This window comes from Camelus ferus, chromosome 16 (assembly GCF_009834535.1).
Source record: "Camelus ferus isolate YT-003-E chromosome 16, BCGSAC_Cfer_1.0, whole genome shotgun sequence".
In the NCBI taxonomy this organism is placed as follows: Eukaryota; Metazoa; Chordata; class Mammalia; order Artiodactyla; family Camelidae; genus Camelus; species Camelus ferus.
In genome coordinates this window covers 30,679,789-30,699,990 of record NC_045711.1, presented here as the reverse complement: position 1 = coordinate 30,699,990, position 20,202 = coordinate 30,679,789, and the positions used below count along the sequence as shown (strand labels likewise).

General features: G+C 40.7%; 1 protein-coding gene across 3 annotated transcripts in view; it reads left to right on the top strand.

Annotated features, from left to right (window-relative positions):
- CEP112 (centrosomal protein 112) overlaps positions 1 to 20,202 on the top strand; it is a 373,207-nt gene that overhangs the window by 301,353 nt on the left and 51,652 nt on the right. The gene's annotated exons all lie outside the window — the stretch shown is intronic.

The following is a 20,202-nucleotide window of genomic DNA, read 5'->3' as shown; positions in this document are numbered from 1 at the left end:
GTTGGGTCCCATATCTGACACTGCCTGTAAATCATCTTCTTTTGGAGCGTGCACTACTATTTCAGACTCAGTAACTGAGCATCAAATTATCATCTTCCCTTCCAAATTGGCTCCTCTTTCCAATCTGTCAGGGTTACCCCCAGTCTTTCTGTTTCCTGTTAGAAACTTTGGGTTTGTCTTCATCCTCTTTCCTTCATCCTCATTTATCTCATGTGTATCACCAGCATCCTAGAATATATTTCTTATTCCTCTGATGACCCTGTTCAGAGCCCTTCTCAACTTGAGACTGATTTAAAACAGCCTCCTCTCAGCTGATGTCCCTGCCAAAAGTCTCTCAGCTCCAATCCAGTATGAAGAACTCTGCCAGAAAAATCTTAAATCACTGGTTTCCCTGCCTTACAAAGAGTACTTAGAAATCAATAGGAAAAAACTAACAAGTCAGTGGCCCAAAAGAGCAAAGGACAGGAACACAGAATTCACAGACAAAAAGTAATATCCAGCAAATATGTGAAAATACGCTTATTCTCACCCATTATTAAGGAACGTAAATCAAAACTACGAAGTTTCAAAGGGCCTGGCTGCCCCTTGGTGGGCATACATTTTAAAGAGAAAATACCCAATGATGCACTGTCACTGGAAGTTTAAATCAGTGTAGCCTCTTCGGAGGCCAGTGTGCGGGTATCTACTGGCATTTTAAGTGCACATAACCTTTGGCTCAATAGTTCCACTAATTGGAATTTATTCCATGGATGTACCTGCAAGGATCTACCATATCCTTGTAGTATTATTTGAGCAAAAAGCTAGGAAGAATTAAATGATGGTACATGCATACAGTGAAATATTGTGAGGCCATTTTAAAAGAATGAAGTAGACCTCTCCATGAAAATGAGACAGGATGGGCAAAGTGTAGTAAGTGGAAAGAAAACAGAATGTTACATATATTTAAAATTGCCTGACTGGGTCTCAAAAATGGGTGCCTGGTTATTTTGGAGAAATAAGACTTTCATTTTTCATTTTATAACTTTTGATGATGTTTTAATGTCTCACTATGTCACATTACTCAATTGAATTTAAAGGATCAGTTATAATGATAAGATCAAACTCTTCCTGCCTGGCTTCCAAAGCCCATCCAGATTTCTCAGTGTTCCTCAACACGCGTATTCTGTTCTGGCCACGCTGGTCCTCTCGCTGTCCTCGGTTCATATCTGCCTTCATCTTGCCTTCACTCAGGCCATGCGCCTTCTTCCTCACTGCAGCCTCCACTTCAGCCCTCTGGCTTGTCGAGTACCACCAAGGCCATCTCAAGGTCCTACCTACCTCCTCCATGAAGTTTTTCTGACTGCCCCAGGCCCTGGGGAACCGTACACTCTCCTGAAGTTCTGTCATTAATGCTTAGTGATTCTCTTCTTGTCTCCGGTTTCTGCATGGAACCCATGGTACTGGGCACCCAATAATAAAGATTTAGTTGATTGGAAGAATACAATCCCTAGGTATCATATGCGAAATTTTACATCTGTTGTATTTTAAGGCAGCTTTAAGCACATCAGCACCAACTTTGCAGGTAAAAGAAGCAGAGATCGCCACACAGACTCGCAGATGCATGGTCTGCAGTTAAAGAGCTGAGCCTAGGGGTCAGCAAACTCTTCTTTTAAGACGCAGGCGTCCTTGATGTGTTCTAAACCACTTGAAGTAGTTCATTCTCTAATGTGAAACTGTTTAAGCAGAGTCTTTCTTCTTAACAATTAGATGAGCTATCTCACTTTGACGGACACCGAAGTAGTATGTGGAGGAGGAAGTGGGGAAGGGGAGCCAGAAGGTAATCTAGGAGCCTGAGGAACAGAGCTGGCGGGTATATGCAGGGTGGGGCGGGCAGCCTTGAGGACAGGCCGCAGTGGAAGAGGGGAAATACTTCATGGGTTTTTCTGACTATATTTCACATGATGCTGTACTGACTTGTACAGGTTGAGATACAGGTGTCCTTTTAAAAAAGGAAATGGAATGCATGTATATATGTACGTGTGTGTATTTGGGTATTTGTGTGAATATACTTTTCAAAAACAGGTAAACTACATCTCCATATGTATGTACATACAGGTGTATTTTCCAACAGTTATTGTACATTCTTAGAAAAAGTGAAGCTACAAATAAACAGTGGTATTATCGTAACTGTGATTCTGCAGTAGTGTGCGTTATAAATCATGGGAAAATTTTCCGACAAGCCTAGCTCATTTTGCTTTACACTTGTAAGGTGTTATTTTTAGGGGATTTGTTGCATAAAGAAATAGATCATGTACAGAATTAACCTACAGCTTTACACAGAATTTCTAAGGGACTAAATCAAAATTAATACATGAATGAAGATAAACCGAGTTTTATGCATGTATTGTACTTTCCAAATGCATCTCATTGGAAAAAAATTAACGTGATGCTGTCATGCCAGCGGAAAAGACCAAAATGTTATTTCCAGGGTTGTCAGTAGGAGTCTGTTGCTATCATAGCAGCAGTAGTAGCAGCTGAAACTAAAGATTTGGAGCAAAAGAGATCGGGGTGGTTGGTGGGTTACAGGAATGCTTTAATGTTGGAAGCACAGAGGAAAGAGTGGAATTAAAAACAAAGACACAGCCCCCACTTTTTTCAAGAGAGGCAAAACCCTTTTGCTTTCATGCCTCTGTCACTTGCTCCAGGATTCTTCATAAAGCCCTCTAACCACATAAATAAATATTCATATGGCTGCTCGACATCTCATTAATAAAACAAGATTTGGTGGTAAAATATTTCAGAGTAACATATGATTTGCATCTCACCCTTGTTTAACTTTAAATCTCAAGCAATTAATAAATTAGACTCGAGAGCTTTTTAAGAAGTAACATCTTACATGCACCACAAATTGCATTATTTTTATGTGTAAATAATGATGAAAGGAGAGATTGTTCCTTTGATGTCTATAAACTACACTGTAAAATATGCAGAAAACATTCTTGAGTTTAGTTGCAGCCAAAACAAATAGACTGGTTCATAAAACAAAGCAGCAGCATTCTTAGAAACAAGCATTATTTTTTCTTCCCAATTGCTCTTTTTCCATCTTATATTCTTGCCATTCCTTGTGGCAAATTCATTCCAAATTTAAAAGCGATGCTAGCCTGCATTTCCTCATCCGGAGACCTGGGTCCTTCTCAAGTTCTTCGCAGTAAACTTGTCTTCTCGTAGAGTTCTAACCTGGCCTCAACTAGACTGCCAGTTTTCGTGCAGTGAATCATTTTTGTCAGTGGTATTTCATTGTTGCTTTTTTTAAAAAAACAATTATTTCAAATGTTAGCAAATACTGGTGTTCCTTGGAGAGATGTATTTTGCTTTCTTCTCTGTTTTCCAAGCTGGCTTATCTGGTTTCATTTTATTTTTAAATAGTATCTGAAAATCCTTGTTTACAAAGTCTGAATTTGACCTAATTTTTCCTTTGGTGTAGTTAATAAACAGTGCGGTGTTGTAAGTTCATGTCTACCATGGGAAGAATACAGAAGTGGTTTGGGCTCCTGTTAGAATATGGAACAAGTCCGTTATTAACATCACAAGATGGTTTGTGTTCTACATCTAACCATGCATGTCTTCTGCTTTGAACACACCTTACAGGGTAAGATTAAATACTAAGTGGATACCCTTAATTGGAGAGGCCAAAGATGCAGGCTTGACCCAAATTCCCTCCCAGCCTAGACAGTGGATGTTCTTCTGTGGGATCGACTTTGCTGTGGCCCCTGTTTCAGCCTTGCTAACAAGTCTACCATCTCCCTTCTTGGCCTAATGCTTTTTCGTTAAAACTGATCCTGAGCTCTGATCATTTCAAATAACAGTCTTGTCTGTCAGATCCCATGTTACATTTTCTCTAGCTGAATTTTTATTCTGATTTCTTTTCTTCTTGATGGCAGTTTTCCACTCAAGTTCACCATCTCCCTGTTCTCAGACATCATGTTCTCATCCATCCTTCCTTTATTCTTAACAGAGTTTAATGAGCAGAATATTAAATATAGTCTATTCGTGCAAAACTGTTCCCTTTTATACCTACAAAAATCATAGTCCTATATTATTTGTTGATTAATAGAATCCTTTTTATTGAACTATAGTTAACTTATAATTTTGTGTTAGTTTCAGGTGTACAGCAAAAAGATATTAAGTTCAAATTTTTTTCCATTATAGGTTATTACAAGATATTGAATGACTAGTAGTACATTACAGTTGAAAAGAATCTTAGAGAATTGGCCTGCCTCACCTCTCGTCTCCCCACCATCATCCCCCATTTCACAAATAAAATCTTGAGCCCACCTGAGGGTAAGGACCTGGTGCTTTCCACATAGCTCTTGGCAGCATCAAGCCTTGAACCGAAGACTTCCAAGTCTTTGATCTTTCCCACATTCTCCATGTATTCAAACACACATGGAAATGGAAATAAATAAAGTATATTTTACTTTAAAATATATTTGAGCTGACAAAAGGGATGAAGCATCTTCCCCAGTCTTATATGGTTCCTTGTGACTCAAGCAGGACTTGCCCTTGGCTTTCAGAGTGGAGCTCAGCAAAGCCATTTCTTATCTGAACTGTTTAAGAAATGTTTCCTTGGGTAGTCGTCTTTGTTGCTTGCTGTGATTTTTTTTTTTTTAATTATCACCAGTTGTCCTTGGAATCAGAATGTTCTAGGCCAATTTAGAAAAGAGGTCATGATTTGAAAAGCAACTTTCCAGAACTGTACCTAATTTAAAGAGCATCCCAAAGGAAGGAAATGCTGACGAATAGCCATCTCTTGCAGTCCCATAGATCTGGAGGTTCAGCGGACGCTTAACACCGCGATTGACTTATGAGGAGACTGAGGAATTTGTTTTCTAAGAGGAAACCAATTATTTTGAAAATCCATTTAGTTCAAATGGCTTTATTTCTGTGATGTCAAATGCTCAATGACTGAATAAAAGGAGGCAATACAGCAGTGTTCTTTATTTTCGGAAGGACGCTAACACAGTGCCGTGAAAATGACAGGCTCTGTGTTACCCTGAGTAGTTGTTCAACCTTTGCCAAACCATGAAGTTTTACACGAAACCAGATCTTTTTGTTACCACCGTTTCATTTTTCTAAGACTCGAAGTATCCTCTTAGATGCTCTTGCATGTGTTGCGTTTCAGAAAGCTGTAGGGCTTGATGACATGGATTCTGGAGCCAAGACTGCCTGGGTTCAAATCCTGACTCCACCATTTAGAAACCATGGGACCTCAAGCAAGTTCCTCTACCTCCTTGTGCCTCAGTTTCCTCATTTCAAAAAAATAGAAGTTACAATAAAAGTTGTAGGAATTGCTGTGAGAAATAAATGAATTACTACTTGGAAAACATTTAGAATAGTGCTTCTACTTAATAAGTCCTGCATAAGAATAATTGTTCAGTTAATTACTAAAAAGACCCTATCCAATAAGAGTTGAGATGTGTTCAAATGGAACCCATATTACATAATCCTTTCTTTTTCGTTGGGTTGGTGGGGGGGGGGTGAAGCTGATCAGGTTTATTTGTTTATTTATTTAAATGGCAGTACTGAGGATTGAACCCAGGACCTCCTGCATGCTAGGCATGAACTCTACCACTGAGCTATGCCCTCCCCCCTTAAAAAACCCTTTCTTGATCTTCATTGGGTTCCCAGGGGCCTGGGGATGCAGCCCAGATGCTGTCCCAAGGCTTACAAGACTTCATGACTGCCCGGCTTGTCTCAGCCATCTCTCCTCTCTTCCCTCTATGCATCCCACACTCCCACCATACTCATCTTGTAACTCTTCAAATGGGACAAGCTTGCTCTTCCTTCAGCTTTTGCCCCTTCCCCTGTCCCACTCCTGCTCATTCCACAGGTCTCATCTCAGATGTCTCTGTCCCTAGGTAAGACTTCCTTGGCCGCCGCAGCCTCCCAAGACTGGCTTTCAGTCCATCCTTTATCCTACATCTCTCTGAGGCAACCCATTAATAGCATTTCTCTGAATTTTTCATTTGGAAACACTTGACAAAATTTTAGGGCTAAAAGAAGAATCATACTTACAGACTTTCCTGCAAGATAAGAATGTTTTCTGATCTGTCCTCTTTCGATTATCAATCCCCAAGCTATCTAGAAGCTCTGAACTGTTGGGTCCCTTCCCCTCCTTCTTATGATGTTTATCCAAGTTTCTGTTTCATCGTGTTCAGACTAGATTATTTCATGACAGAAAAATTCCTTTCATTTTATCAATAAACATAAACAAACGTCCAAAAAAAGTTAAACGAAATCTTCCCAAAATAAAAATCAATAGAATTTCATACAAATGCATGTTTAACTACTAATGAAATGGACATTAAAATTAAGGGGCCCATGAAAAGAGGGTGTCTTCTTAATGGGATGAGTTGAAGGAGGCACTTGGCAAAAATTTAATCATTGATTATACTGTGTAGAGAAATAGTCAGTATTTGGTGAAATTAAAGTAGCAAATGCAACTTCCAGTTAAGATACAGCAAAATATCACCTTCACACACAAACATGTTCATTTAGTCAAGCATGGAGGGTCGAGATGAGTCAGATTCTAGATTAATAGAGAAAAGTTGTCAGGAAAAAATATTTACAAGCAAAAAATTTTTTTGCTCCCTTTGGTTTTTAGAGTGAGATTGCTACAAATGCTTATAAGGTCCGCCCGCCTAAATGACCGTCAGTGGACAGGACAGAGCAGTCAGCTTCTCTACTTTTCTCTTATTTCTTCCTGGCCAGGAAGTCAGGGGACCTTTGAAACACTTTCACCTTCAGCCACTTATACCTTCACTTGGCACAAAGGCTCTAGCAGCTAGTTTTCCAAGAAATAGCATGCAGGAAAATTAAAACTTGGAAACACGGAGAGTCTGGAAAAAGATTTGACAAAAATTTTTTTTCAAAGCAGTCCTTTGTATTTATCATGTGTGCCTCCTATGCTAGGGGACACTGAATGAGAATATGTACTTTCAAATATCTGCCTTTAGGTTAAGCCCTGGAGCCAGGAGGAAGAGCCAGGGTTCAAAAGCCAGAGAGGGAAAACCGCTAATCAAAAGAATAGATAAAAAATTATGAACAGTGGCCATCATACGGCATTTCTGAAAATCATCAAATCAGTTTCAAAACCTTATTTTTGTTCTATCTCTAGTGTCTTTTTGGAGTTTTTCTCTCTCTTCTGGGACTGACCTGTTTTCATATCCGTGAGATCATTATAGTTTAAAGAAAGTACAGATTGGGCTGTCTGCTGCCCATCCAGCCACTTGCCTGAGGCACACGGCATACTTTCAAAGGCTGTTTCCGGGGGCAAGGCAAGTTTTTAAATTCATAGTAAAGACTTTTAAGTGTGATGTAGTAAGAGGTTCTAAAATATACATATTTATTTAGCTGAGCAAATTATATTTCCCTGTGAGAGCCCAGTTATAAAGGTTAGCATTTTCCTAGGGATTCAGTAAAATGAAACATGTAAATATAAATTTTCTTGCAGGCGAGGATGTCTTCAGACTTGAATTACTGGCACCGTTGTTTTAGAGACTGGCTTCTGTAAGGTATAAATGCAATTTTTAACTTAAAAGTTATGGCGGTAATAAATAATTTCGAGAATCCAGACCTGTGATCACGGCGTCACTCCCAGTCTTCCATTTCCTGTAACGTCCTTGCCCCATCGAGTACCCAGCAAGGCCCTCAGAGTCACATCGTCCCCCGAGATGCCCCTTTATGGCATTGTGTTCTCTGTTTTTCTCCTCATAGTCTCGTGAGCGCATCTCTTGTTTCCACCATTACCCCCCAAATTTTGAATCAATTGCACACACTACCGAGACCATTGAAGGGGAAGCTGTGTCTCTTGCATCCCAAATGGAAACAGGTTTTTCAACAGAAATATTGTAATAAACAGTGGATACTGGGTCTCACAGTATAATTAGAACAGTATAATATTTCATATACATAAAGGTTAAATAATCTTTTTCAGGTTCAGTTCTCCCCCCAGATGCAAACTTTGGCTTGACCCTGACTCCTCGAGGACTTTCCCCTCTTGACCTCTGGGAACCTGTTGCGAGCAGAGCTATGCCAGTTCTCTGTGCTTTCTCACCGTGCATTCCTTTCTTGTTCTTTGCTTTTTACCCAGCATCCAGTTCAGTGTTTGACAAATAGGAAGCACTCAGTAAATTTTTGTTGAATGAAGAAATGAGTTTGGCATATACATCTACCAACTAATAAAACCATACTCTTAGACATGATTGACTTCCTCCTACTTGTTTTTATCATTAGCAATGGTAGGAGTGGTTGTTACTGTGATGGTGATTATGTTGATGGTGATGGGAATGATGTCAATCATGAATCTCCCCTGGAACAGCACTGGATTCTGACAACCACCTCTTTGAAATCCTCCCCGTCCTTGACTTCCCGGATTCCACACTCCACTGAAAATGTCTTCTCCGGTCGTATCGTCTGACTCCTATTCTCTCTGCAGGAGCCCTAAATATAAATTCTGCTCGAGTGCTCTGTGATTTTCCTTCTCTATTTTATCCCCTCAGTAAACTCAATCACTCCTACAGTTTCAACTGCAGAAGAATCACAGCTTTGAACTCCTGACTCTGATTTCCCCTCCAGTTCCAGACTGAATTGGCACCTCTGTGTGGCTGACCTCTTGGAATCTAGAACTCAGCATGTTTTCTCCCAACTCTTACTACTCATGTCTTAAATTATGCTGAGACCTTCAGCTGACTTTTTTGCTTCCTGGATTCCTACATACATCAGTTGTTTCTGTGCCTTAAATTAACCCTCCCCTTTCTGTTAGCATCACTTCAAGCTGATGTATGCTTATTACCTCCCCTGGACTCTTCCTGAATCCCTTGCTCCCCCTGGTCCAGCTCTGTGTGCTACTAGAGCGTATCTGCTTTATCAACCAGCCGTATGTCTGAACAGACCTACTCACATTACTCTCCTACCCAAAAGCTGCCTACTAGTCCTCACTGCCCAGAGAAACACAAAACAAACAGCCCCCTAGCCTGCCTGCCCTCGTCTGCCTCTCTCCCCAGTATGTATCCTCAGCGTCAACTGGAGTGGATTCTTTTTCTTGCCTAAATATACCCACTGTTTCCTGGTATATAAATCTTTGATGATATCATTTCTTTCACCAGGTCAGGATGTGGGATTGCTCAATTTAAGACTTCAGACATGCACCAATTCTAAACAATAAGAAAATACATATGATAGCCATAGAAAGGGTGGTCAAAATGGAAGTGAATTTAACTTTTTCAGAGGAGAGAAAATGAAGGAACTAAGAGAATGACTAGGGACACAGAGGGCTGAATAGTGAAGACACTGAGCTCATAATTGTAGGAGTTGGGAAAGGGAAAAGGCTAGGACAGCTCACATTCTGAATCCACAGATAAAGGGAGAGGAGTAAAGTGACAGGAGTATATACTACTAGGTAACATTCGTCTTCGTGTAAATAGCCGATGGTTATCAAGTCAGTGGTAAGAATTTTGATGTTGTGTAGACCCTCCCTCTACCAAAAAAAAAGAGTATTGTAAAATATCTGGTTTGTTGACTTTTTTACTCTTTGATCAGTTGGATCATCATAACCCAAAGAAAATTAGATGTGACAAACAATTACCTAAAAATGCTACATATGTACATTGTAGGCAAGAATATGAATATATCTATGCATAGAGAGAGAGAGACAGAGAAGGATACTTGGAACTCAAAGGGACATATTCTCTTGGGAAAAATCAAATCCTGTTTGAAGAGGAGAAGATAGACGATGCTTGCATAGTATAGGTGAGGAGTACTGACATTCAAAGACTCCTTTAGAAGGGTGACGGAGAAGCTGGTATGATCAAATGAGGAGTGGCCAAAATTAGAGAGAAGAGATAGTTTAACTGTTCTTCAGCTGCTTGGAGAGGGACTTCTGGAAGAAGGAAACTAAACTGACTTGACATAGAAGGAATTAATAGCTAGTAAAGAATTTGAAGGATAGGAGTGGACTGTTTTCATGAAATCTTTGAGTTTTGCCATCACCTGAATGTGTTTTGTAGGAACCAATGCCTAGCATGACAATTTGCTATAGCTCTGAAAATAAACTTGTTCTTTGGATGGTATAGGTTTTCCTTCAATGGCTATATTTAGATTCTCTTACGTTTTTGTTTCTAAAGTTAATATAATTTGTATCCTTTGCAGATTTGGACTTGCAGTTCCCCAAAATAAAGACAGCAATTTGAGAAGGCTGTGTAATAATTTTAATTCTATCAGCAGGTTCTAATCGTCCACATACCTGGTGACACCCTGGACCACTACTAACTGCTAGGAAGGCTATACTGTCTTCCCAGCCTTTGTGATGCATTTCCGTCAAGCGACCAGAATACTCAGTTGCTATATATCATCTACCTACCTTACTATAAAGGTCAGAAACCAGGAAAAAACACAAGAAAAGTGAGAATGATTGATGGATGGAAATTATAGTGTGGTTTGGGTTGTCAGTGTGCTCTGCTTTGAAGGCTTTGAACGCTTCCCCATTTATTTTGTGCCTTGAGTCTGCCTTCCAGGTCTTCATGCCCAGTTCTCACCTCCTCCCTGACCCAGCGTTAGCTCATTCAGCCTGGCATAGGTGATTTGGGGCGTGAACTCAAGCTTCTTTTTAGTTGCATGCCGCCGATAGCAAAGCTCCAAGTCCCACCTAGTCCTTGCTTTTGAATGTCCCCCAGTGCACCCACCTACACAGAGGATGACAGACTTGCTCACTTCTTCTCATCAGAAGTGAAAATTAGAGCAGAGCCCAGACAGCCCTAACCCAGCTTACTTTCTAGTACTATTTTGGTCACTATTTACATTTGCTGGTGAGAAAGCAGAAGGCTTTTTTTGTTGCTCCAAACCCGTCTGAAACCCCATGGCATGGCAGAAATTATATGTTTGTCTGGGCTTTGCCAGTCAGATGGAAGAGGGCGGTAACTACACAATGAGGGTGGTGACGCGGATAACCCTGTCCTGTTTTATATTACTTCTGCAAGCATTTTTTCAATGTGCCGTATTTCAAAAGTCTCTGGAACTATTCCTGCCTGGGATACAAGCAATGTAAGACATCATTTTCTCCAGGCTACTTTCCACCTGACATATAAATACAGAATACTTTAGACTCCTCAGAGATCTAAAAGAAGTAGATAAAGAGGTGTTTATTTTTTGTCCTATTATTCATCTTCTGTGTGTCATAGCCATTAGTTACAGGGGAAAAATGTCATAATTACCCCATGAGGGCAAGAAACATTCATTTTATGCCCTGATTTCCCTCGCTTACAGCATCTCGGTAATTGTTCTGTTGAGCACAGTGGCCTTTCGATACATATCCGTTAAATGCGCACAGGCAGAAAGTGAGACTTCTGTTCAACATGCCTCCTCTTTGCAGAAGAGAGAAGGAGGAGCAGAGGACCACTCCATCTAGCAGCCCAAGAGCAGTGTGCAGGGAGAGCTACAGCGAAGAGCTGACGTCCAGGAGGCAAGGTGAAGGCAAATGGTGAAGGATGTTTCCAAAGGAGGATAACACATAAGAACTAGGATGGTGAGGCCAGGATACACCTGAGCATCCAGTCCAGTCTCAGTCATCATCGGGGATGTTGGTGTATTGTAGGAGCCCCACCAGGACCACCCTGCTGGCTCAGGTCCCGGGCCAGAGATAAACAGGAACTGAAAGTACCTTGATAATAAATCGTAAGATGATGTTCTGGAGTTCCCTTGAATGTGTCTTGCCTTAGATCATATTGAATTAGGAACAAATTAATTCATTGAGAATGATCTATGTGGATTATGTGTGCAAATTAAAGTGACCATAGGACTATAGTGATGTGAAAACTCAAGGTCCCTTTCTGAGTTTTCACCAAGGGACAGGAGAAGAGGTGTCTCTATGAAGCAATACTGAAGGAACAGTGGGAGACAGGGAGATGGAAGCTTTTATGATTATACTCAGTGGGTCCTACAGGTTCACCATGCTGGTTTCAGATGCATAGGGAAAAAGACATGGGAAAAAGATGTTAGGCTAATAGAATGGTTATATATGAGTGCAAGGATTATGGAAATTTTATTTTCTTTATACTTTTCTGTTTTTTTTTTCAACTAGAAGGTATTATTTTACAATCAGAAGTAAAACATAAAAACTGGGGGGGAAAAGAAATAAGAAAACATAAATTTTTAAAATTGATCCTGGAACAGAGTTTGACCAACTACTGGGAGATTGAGAGGCCTTAGCTATTCTGAAGCTGGACCAGCAAGCCATGCTAGCAGTGAATCAATGAGGAAATAGAATTTTTAAAAATTAATTTAAAAAGTCAGATTTCCTAGGCCACATCTTTTTCAAAGATACCAATCATGTAATGCACTAAAATGAGTTCTGTCAATTTTGAAGAGAAACAACACCTTAAGCTGTAGGTGTTTCATTTGTGGCATTTCATTTCAGAGAACCTGTGCTAGCCTTACAGTTTCAGTTACAGGCATAATTCATTCGCAAAAGAAAGACTTTGATGAAAAGTTAAGGTTGAGCAAATGTGTTTTGGCTCCATTCTGCCAAGAAGCAGCCTTGGTTTTTGCTTTAAAATATTTTTTTTTTTTTTTTTTTTACTATTTGCATCCCTACATTAAGTGTGCTGGGTCTTTTGATTCAAGCTAGTTCTTGTATAGTTCATGAAGTCTCGATTTACAAATTACACACTATTGTCTTTTGTTAAAGTTACCTTGAAAAGTATTAAAACATTATTAAGTGCTTCTCTTTGTAGTTATCATGTACTGCTCCTAGTAATTAAAGGGAAAACACTTACCTTCCTGACAGCAGTTACTGTTAATTCAGTAATTCACAAAAAGTTTTAATTCTTCATGTTCACATGGGAAACCAGAATCTTTAAAAAAAAATCCAGTTAGAAACTTCTGAAACTTTTGTCTTTAAAAAGCAGCATAAATCATCAAATTAGATGCTTCATAATTTCATCATTAATGTATTCTTGCTATGTATTTAGGAGCCTGAATGTTCATGTTTATTATTATACATTCAGATTGGAATTTAGAAATAATACAAATTTTCTCTACCCCTGCTATCAGTAAGTTTTATTTCCCAACAGAATGACTTTTTTTTTAAATACAGTGGTCTCCAAAGTCCTTCACTGCCAAGAACAGCCCCTGAAAAATATGACTAGAAGAAAATATAGATGCTGGTTAAATAAAATGGTCCCAGAAATATAAGAATGTGATTCCAATGGGGATACAAAGGAGAGGCACATGGTGCTATAGGAGTACGTCATAGCGGACCTGATTGGAAAGGTTTCTCTACAAGAGTGACATTTAAGCTGAGATTTAAAGGCTGTGTAGAGAAAGATAACGGTTAAGTGGCAAAATCATACTCATGTTCCAGATGGAACAGAATGTGCAGAGCCCTGTGATGGGAGAGAGATGGCACAAGAGAGCCAGTGTGGCTGTCGCATGAGGAATGGGCAAGGATGGTGCAAGATGAGGGTTGAAGGGGAAGTAGGAGCCACACCAGGCAGTGCCTTGAAGACTGTGTAGAAATTTTTGGAATATTTTAAATGGTGGAAGACATGATCAGATATTACACAGCAGGTCTTGATTGAGCACTTCTAATGTGCCAAGCTCTATTCTAGATCCCTGAAATTCAGTGGTGAGCAAGATCAATTCCTGGCTTTCATAGAGTTTTCTAATAAAAGAGAATAAAGAATAAAATTATCAGATTATGGTAAGTGTTCTGCAGAGACTTAAATATGATCAGGTGGCCAGCGTTGGCTGCATGGTCTCAAAGGGTCTCCTTAAGGAAGTGATGTGTAATCTGAGACTGACTACAAGCAGGAGCTGACCATGTGAGGAGAAAGTATTCTTGAAAGAAGAGAAAAGCCAGTACAAGTCACTAAGGTGGTAATAAATTGACACTTCCAAAGAACAAAAGGGAAGCAGTATGTGGCTGGACCAGACAGGGCAAGAGACTGGTTCAAGAAGAGGCCTGAGGGTTGGGTGAAAGCCAGGTCCTGTAGGGCCCTGTCAGCCGTGAAGGAGTTTGGATTATGATTCTCAGTGTAATGGTAAGCCACTGGGGAATTTTGAGCAGATGGGAGGAATTTACACTTCAAAGAGATCAAGTTGACTACTGTGTGCAGAAGGTATAGGAGTAAGATGAACAGAGACTATTGAAGTTGTCTTTAGGTGAAAGATGGCCATGGCTTAGAGGAGGGTGGTAGAAATAGAGGGGGAGAAAAGTGGGTGTGTTGTGCATGCTTTAAGGTAAACTCAACAGAACTTAAACTGATGAATTGGTGGAGAAGAGGAAGGTGAGGGAAAGAAAGGAATCGGTAATACCTTCTAGATATGCCTTTTGAAATAATTGACTGCTCCACGGACAGTAGACTGATGGAATCGCAAGGAGTAAGTAGAGACCAGATAGGAAGCCCTGATCATATAATCCTGAGCATGTCAGTGGAAATGGCGTAAAGTTGACCAAATTAAAAGGTGTTAAAGAGATTGAACCCGCAGGGCTTAGTGATGAAAAACAGGACTCTGTGGGAGGGAGTATATGGAATAAAAGCAAGTTGTCAAGGATCCTTCCTGAGTTTTTGCCTTGGATAATTTGATGGATTGCATGGGTGACGGTGGTGCTGTTCTTTGAAACAGGGAAAAGTCAATGATCAGGAGTATTATTCTGGCAACAGTGAATTGGAAAGAAGAGATCTGTGAATATGGCCAACATCCAGATGAGAACAGGAGCAGTAACAGTAGGGCTGGAGAGGAGAGACATTTACAAGGCAGGTAGATGATTGAATGAGAGGTTAAGGGTAGGGAAAATGCAGAGGTGTCCTCAAGGTTCCTAATTTGGAAGACTGAATGAATTTGGGTTCTGTTAATCTAGATCTGAATACATAGGAAAATATATAGGTTTAGGCAAAGGGGTGGGTGGGAGTATGGGGGAAAAAGTACCTGCCGGTTTTGTACCTGCCAAGCCTGGGACATGTGTTATTGATCTCTAGGAAGTAATTATATATACTTACCTTGAGTTTAAGCATTGCACAAAAGCCTGTCACCTCTTTACCAAATTAAATATAAACTTGGCCTGGCATTCAGAGCCTCTGTGCTCTGACCTTGCCTCCCGTTTCAGGACTTTACATATTCCAGGGCTGCTCCTTTGGACTGCATGTTCTTTGCTAAGTATACCCCCATTTTCCTCTTATTTAAACTTTGTTTAAAATTGAGGCATAATTTACATAAAAGAGTACATTAGTTTCAGATGTATATCATAGTAATTCGATACTTACATACATTTCAAAATGACGACCATGATAAGTCAAGTTACTATCTATTTCTTTTTTTTAATTGAAGTATAATCAGTTTACGATGTTGTGTCAATTTTTGATGTACAGCATGTTTCAGTCATACATATACATACATATTCACTTTCTAAACTAAAAATAGATTTATCTGATCTAGCAATCCCACTCCTGGGCATATATCCAGAGGGTTTACAACAGCCAAGACATGGAAACAACTTAAATGCACATCAGCAGGTGACTGGATAAAGAAGTTGTATATTTACACAATGGAATACTACTCAGCCATAAAAAATAATAAAATAATGCCATTTGCTATTCTAAGTGAAGGAAGCCAGAAAGAGAAAGCAAATGCTATTTCTTTAGCAGATAATTTTCCCCCTTTCCTGCCTCTGGCTGTCAGAGTTGTAGCTATTATTCAAGGTTTTTCCCAAATGCCACTTCATACCTGAAGACTTTCCTCATCAACTTCTGCTTCTTCCCCCCCATGTCATTTTATTGTATGTGAGTTTTTAAGATTTCTTATGAAAGTTTGCAAACTTGCCCAAAAGTAGAGATGTTCAACAATTATTTAGCCACATTTATTTTATCTTTTCTCCTTTTTTTTCTTGGCTAAAATATTTTAAAGCAAACTCCAGACATCATGTCATTTTACCCTCTGGATTCCAGAATGCCTCTCAGAGAACATGGACACTGTCTGACACAGCCATGGTGCCACTGATAACTAAGAAAATTAGCAGTTCTCTATGAGTATCATTTAATACCTGCTTCATAATCAGATATCCCCAATTTTACTCAAAAACACCTTTTTAAGTTGATTTGTCCCATTCAAGATCCAAACGAAATCTGAACATTATGTTTGGTTGTTATAGAGCTCATGTCTTTTTAAATCTAAAGCAGACCTCTCCTTACTTTCTGTTCCGTGCCGTTGACTTCTTGCAGAAACCAAGTCAGCTATCCTGTAGAATGTCCCACATTCTGCATTTATCAGCTTGCTCCTTTGTGGTGTCATTGAACTTCTTCCTCTGTCCTTCCTTTTCCTTTTGTTCTCTCAATTGGTTGCTTTAGACACTTACTGTGCTTTCCTGCTTTTTGTCCTTATCACATACCTTCTATGATAGTGTAAGCTCCTTAAAAGGTTTCACTCAACGTTTTGCTTCCTATATGATGTCTAGCACATTGTATGTACTTAAAAATATCATTCAGTTAAATTATCTAGACAGAGTTTTGATTCCTTTTGCAAAAATGTGAACTGGAGGTATACTCTTATGTGAAGATACTTGTATTAGGAAGTAAGTTACCAGAGAAATCTCAATAATGTCCATCACGATTTCCTAATTTGTACTGAAAGAATTACAGCCTAACTTAAAGTGGCACATTCTTATATCTGAAGATGCTTACCATTTGGAGCATAAGCACTTAACAATTTGGCATTATAGAACACTTATATGAAATTTCCAAGTCTCTTTCACCGTCTCTAGGTCCATATAGAAATGATTTCAGAACTCAGCTGTGTTGTGCATTCAGCATGAAAACTAGGTCACTAATCATTTTTCTGATCAGAGAATTTAATTTTGCTTAGTAGTTCAGAAATCAAACTGAAAGACTGACTATAAAAACACTATCATATGTATGCTTTGTTGTTAATAACTAACTGCAGTCCAAGCTCTAATAACTAAAAGGGAGTGGAAGAAACTTCAAAAGGTTGCATGATAAATGTTTTTGACAATGTGTCAGCTGAACATTAAACAGGATCTTTGTAAATCCTCTCATTCTAAGTGGTTTAAACGAAAAGTTTTAAACTTCTTCCTTCATAAGTATTGGCTCCAGATATCACAGTATCCTAAGGTTAAAAGAAAAGAAAAGAAAAGAAGAGAGAAACGCTTTATCTGGCGTATATAATTCCCATCCCTCTGTGAATGGGAGTGCCGGAAGCAGGCTCACCTAAGGGTCTCTTCCTTCACATCTCGGGCGCTTTTCTCTTTCATCATCTAGGAATGTGCCAGCATTATGTTGGAATGTCTTCCTTTCTAACCTGATAAGACTACATACACAAAGATATAGAAAAACAAATGAAAAAATGTCATAGGAGTAATACACTCCTAATGGCATTTTCCAGATTGTCTCATAATGAGAATACTCTTGGTCCTTACATGGATAAAATGAGGTCTAGAACTTGGAAGGAGTATATGTATGTGCGCACGTGTGTGTACACGCATGCGCGTGCGTGTGTGTGGGGGGGGGGGTAGTGTATCAGAGAGAAAATATGTAAAACAAGGGAAGCTCCTTCCCGTGAGTATTAACTTCCGAGGGCTGCCATAGTGAAGTACCAAAACCTGGGTGGTTTACAGAAAGTGGTGGTCTCCGAGTTCTGTGGCCCAGGAGCCTGAAATCGAGGTGCCAGCAGAGCCACGCTCCCTCCCAAGGCTCTGGGGAAGACGCCCACCTTGCTGCTTTCGCCTTCCGGTGTCTCCGGCGATCTGCGGTGTTGCTTGCAGTTCGTGGATGTGTCACTCTGTGATCTCCGCGTCCACTGTCACATGGCCTGCCTCTTCCTCTGTGTCTCTTCTCCTCTTGTAAGAACACCTGTCATTGAATTAAGGCCCCACTCTATTCCAGGATGACCTCCTCTTAACTAATTATTTCTGCAACAACACTATTTCCAAATAAGGTCACATTTTGAGGTTCAGGGGTTAGGACTTAAACGTATCTTTTGGGGGGATTCGTTGGCATCATAATTACTACTGAGTCTGTGACATAGAAACTTACTTTTCTTCCTGCTTTTCATACATTTTAACTCATTACACTAAAGGCTAAATATATTAAAACCAAATCCAAATCATTAGGGGTCATTGGAGGCTTTTGAAGGGCGGTAGCATTAGCAGAGATAGAAGGACAACATTCTAGATAAGGTGGGGAAAAGTACAAAGGCCCACAGGGCAGGGCAGAGCTGGGCCTCGTGGCCACGGAAGGCGGAGGTCGAGAGGCAGACAAGGCAGTTACTCAGGCAGCCCACTCTCCCCATCCTCGGGGGAGGCTGACCTGGGGCCGTGTCCTCTCTTCCTGACTTTCCAGCTGGGCAGCCTCCGGCGGCCTCTAGGAGACTTAGCTCCTGCCTGTAATGTGGGGCTTCTATCCCAGGAGGTTACTGTGAAAGGAAGTGAAGTCCCAGCACGGTGCTTGACACGTAGGAACTCACATGTTAACTTCGACTTAGTATGTTGAGCACAGTAAGAAAAATGATGAAGAAATTCAGAGCGAGGTGGAGGAATTTCAAACTTGATGGGGTAAGAGAGAGTCAGGCATTTCTATTCTTGAATATGAAGAATGATATTAAAAGATAGCTTCTGAGGAAAAAAAATTGTCTTCAGTGGTTGGCAGGATGACAAGACTGGGGAAAGTGGGGAATCCGGTGTGCAAAAAGGAGAGTCATTTCAAATAGAAATGGAAGGAATCTGGGCGAGTGACTTGGAGGGAGCCCTGAAAGAAAGAGGACTCAGAGCTGACTGTGAGACTGACAGCCAGGGGACTGGAAGAATGGCTGTGTCACTGATCAGCAGGACGGTCGGGAGGGAAGCTGGTTGAGGGGGACGTCATGAGTTTGGTCTTGAACTCTGAGTTGGAGTTTGAGATGACGGTGATGACAGCTGTGTGCACACATGAGAGAGGCAGTTGGAGATGTCAGATTAGAGGACGGTGAGAGGGTGTGGAGGTGAGCTTTAGGGATCAGCAGCAGGGAAGCCCTACTTAGAACTGGTGTTACCAGTTGGACAGGGAAAGCTGGGTGTCATGGTATGCATTCAAACTCTGACCGAACTTGTGATCTCTCTGCCCCTAAACTGTTTCTTCCTTCTCTGTTTCTTTTTTGGCACCGTACTCTAATGGTCAAGCCATTGGCATTATTATTACTTTTGAATTTTGTCCCAAAGAAATTTATTGTTTCTCTTCCTTACTGTATATTTTAATTCTACTGTGTTCCCTGTTTTAGTAAATGGCAGCAATTAGCCACCGATGCTGGGGTCATTCTTTAAACCTCCTTCTCTCGTACCTGACACGTTCGTGCTGTTACCGAGCCCCATAGCTCTGCCTTCTGGCTCTACTCCCACCGCTGCATGGAAGCTCCCCGGGGCTGTTACTTCTGGCCAACTTTTGTGCAAGCCAAGCTCAGGTCCCATGTGATATTGCAGTGGCCCCCTTGGTCTCCCTGCTGTGACAGAGTGAACACCTAAGGCAGATAGATTGTCCTACACGTTTTATGCTCTGTAATCTGTAAAATTGTGCCTTTTAAAAGTTTTTTTTTTTTTAGAGTTTCCAAAGCATCTCTCACTGACTCGAAATGTGCTGTTTTTTCCTCACTCTGTACTCCCAAGCCTTGGCAAAATACCTGTGCCTGGTTTTTTCACAGGTGATTATGAGGCTCACAGGTTCAGATTCCTGGCCTGGCTCCCACCGTACATTGAGAGGGCGGCGTGAAAATGGGCTCTTTCCCCTGTTCTGTCCTGTAGATTCACACCCGCATCTTGCCAAGACCTGTTAATGGCCTCCAGAAGCCTCACTGCCCCCACTTTCCACATTGCTTCCTGAATTGTCGATCTGATCATCGTAGGCCATTTTGTGGCTCCCCATTACCACAGGATAGAATCTATGGTCCTCTTAGCCCACAAAGCCCTTCCAAGTAACCCCAGGCTGCCTTTTCTGGTCAGTTCAGTGTCCATCGTCCACTTGCCCTGCCTCGTATGCAGCCACGCCTCCGGTCCACGTAGCTGTGCCTTTTCCACTGAATTGAATCTGCAGGGACCCCCCTTCTCTCCTCCTAGCAAACATCCTCCAGCCACACATTGCCTCCCGGCTGAAGTCTTCTCTCCCTAATGCTTCCCCAGCACGTGCTGCG